We start from the raw sequence: 3,235 nt of genomic DNA on the forward strand, positions 1-3,235 counted from the left end.
TTGTAAGGATTATCCAATTAAATTAAACAATTAATTTAATCCTAATCCTTATCCCTCTAAAATTCGAAATTTAGGGTAAGGATAATTATCCAATTAATCTAATCAAGTAACAATTATCCAAAAACAAGAAACCCTAAAATGTCTAGCATATTTCGAAATTTATAAGGGAGGAGGCTAGGTTTTTCAAAACCCTAACCCTAATTTCGATTAGGGTTCTTTGGAGGCTAGGGTTTTCGAAAACCCTATGACCCACAACCCTAAAAATCGAAAAATGGCCTTTAGGGTTTAATAGCTATAAACCCTAATTTGCAATTCAACAATTGTAGCAATTCAATTTAAAACAAACAATGGCTCTGATACCACAGATGAGTTTTAGGTAAAACAAATAAACTAGACAAACAATCCCTAAATTCACATGAAACCTACTTTGGATCTATGTTTTAACTATTAAACATAGAACTTTGAATTGCAAAACAAGAACCCTAGAGGAGGTGACTATTCTCAAAAAATAATAAACTAGGGTTAGGAGTTACATACCTTTCAATTGTTATCGCAAACAATTGATAATTCCCTTGATCTTGATCTTGATCTTCTTGGAAGCTTAGCACCACAAGTGTAATGCCTCTGATGGAATCACACCCAAACTAGCAAGAAGAAAAGTCGAGGAGAGAGGGGAGGGAGTATGCAATTCGGCCAGGGTTTCTTCCAAAGAAATCAGTGTGTGTAAATGTGAACCAGGAGGCTCCTTAAATAGTTGAAGGATCTAGGGTTTAGGGAAAACCCTAGTTATCATTTGCTTAGGGCCTAAGCTAAACCCAAGGGCCTTATGTTGGACCCCTTGTACGAATTCTCTAGGGTTTCCCCTAGGGTTTTCGTCCAGCTCCTTCCAAGGGGGTTCTAGAACCTTCCATTCAACTATCAGTTAATTGCAAACTAGTCCTTGCACTTTGTAATTAATTCTTTTAACCCCAAAACTAATTCTAATTAATTTCTGGCTAACAATTAATTAAACATAATGATTTCTTATTAATATATTAATCTTTTAACATATTAATAAATTCATTTATATTAATTTATTAATCTTATAATAAATTAATATCTTTCCCTTCATAATTTCCTTGTCCGGTTGCTAGGTTTGAGGGCAACCCAAAAGGACTGTGCTGCTATCAATTCAAGTATGTACCAATTATAGTTATGGGCTTAGACACCTAATCCAACAAACATAACATACAATTGTTCCTATATATTAAACTCACCTTGAATTAACCTGGGGTCAAAATAGTAATTTGGGCAGCGCTTCGGCTTTAAATATGACTTTCTATGTTGAAAATCGGGAGCTTAATTGAAAACCGGGCTCTGCGAAGGTAGGGCTCCAAAATCGAAAAGATAAATTTTCCGGGTTTATCGGGCACTTCGTGGCGTATTTCGGGGGTTATAATCGATACCGGGGCTTCGGGGAATTTTAATATGAAGAAAATATGGAAAAAGGGGTAAAATATGGCAATTTTTAAAGATTACTCGGGAAGGCTCGCAACCCTCCTTTTATAGGGCCGAGGTTCGGATGGTGCGCTGACAGAAGGAACACGCGGCATCAGGAGGCGAAGGCTGAGGGCGCAGCAGCGAGGCTCGGATGCAGCAGCTGGCTCGGATGCGAGGGTCGGACGCCAAACGTCGCGCATGCGAGGTGGCTAGGTGCGAGGCTCGGAAGGGTGACACGGGACGAGGCGCATCGGAAGATGGTTGGGCCGCGACTTCGAACGAATCGGAAGGCAACACGCGTCGGATTCGGGTAGAGCGGCTACTGTTCATACGAGATTCCCCGGGTCTTATCCATAATTTCTCGGAAATTGAGCCCCGGTCTTCTAAAATCTATAACTTTCGCATACGGGCTCCGTTTTTGACGTTCTTTATATGCACGCGTAGCTAAATTATGATCTACAACTTTCGTTTAGACTTCATCGGCTAATTTTGACTTTAATATTTATATTATTATTTTTAACAGACCAGGACAAGTAAATTCGTTAAAAATTCATAACTTCTTTATCCGACATCCGTTTAATCAGACTTTTTACTTCGAGTTTTTAGCTGTCTACTGCTAAGTTGAAACTTGTAAAAATCATAACTTCCTCATACGAAGTCAGATTTTGGCGTTCTTTTTATCGAACTTCTCGGTTTAACGAATACCACGACTTTCATTTAGATCACTAAGGCTAAAAAGTAGTTTATCAAAAACTCACTTTTTACGTCATTCGACGTAGTGTCGGTTTTGTCGCGAATCTTCGATTGGTAATAACTTCTTCGTTATAACTCGGATTTCGTCGAGGTTTTCGCCTACAAGTTTCTAACGAGATTATTTACAACTTTCAATACTAAAATTTTACTTATTTCAAATTTTTTATTTTCGCTAAATTTCATTATTTGACTTTTAATTGGAATCTCATAAGACTTCCAATTTTTTCTGAGTGATTCTAAACATAGTTTTATTTCATTTCTAGTAAAAACTATACGTTAGAACTCAACACTCAATTTCACATAGTATTTCACAATTTTATTCATTACAAAACACGATTTCAAAACATGTATGTTACATAAAGCGAAAGAAATACGAAGAAAGGGGTTAAAAGTGACAATTTCTTAAAATTATCCGAGAAGGCTCGCAACCTTCTATTTATAGGGGGAGGCTTCTGATCGAACGACTGAGAAGCTCCCAGGTGACAGCAGATCCGAAGGGGGCAACACATGGCTCGCACGTGCGGTGTCTCACTGCTGATCATTGATTGGACCAAAGTGTAGGTCCAAGATTCGAATCCGAAGCAGAAGGAAAGGGAGACAGTTGATGCGAAGGTCGGACACGCGACATGCATTGCGAGGCTCGGACTAGGCTGCACACGCGTCACTCCTCGGATGCGCCACGGCTTCGGATGACTCAGCAGATTTCAGACACGTGGCATGAGTTAAGCGAGGGTGACGTGGCCGAAGTCCACCTATGCGAATGTTCTCGGTTTTTGTGCAGAAACTTCTAAAATCCATAACGTTTGCATGCGAGCTTCGTTTTTGACGTTCTTTATACGCACGCGTAGGTAAAATTACGCTCTACAACTTTCGTTTATATTTCGTCGGCTAATTTTGAATTTAATTTTTATATTATTATTTTTAACGGACCGGGGTAGGAAATCTGTTAAAAATTCATAACGTCTTCATCCGATGTCCGTTTTCATCTGTCTTTTTACCGTTG

This window comes from Lactuca serriola, chromosome 8 (assembly GCF_051521515.1).
Source record: "Lactuca serriola cultivar US96UC23 chromosome 8, Lser_US96UC23_V15, whole genome shotgun sequence".
In the NCBI taxonomy this organism is placed as follows: domain Eukaryota; kingdom Viridiplantae; phylum Streptophyta; class Magnoliopsida; order Asterales; family Asteraceae; genus Lactuca; species Lactuca serriola.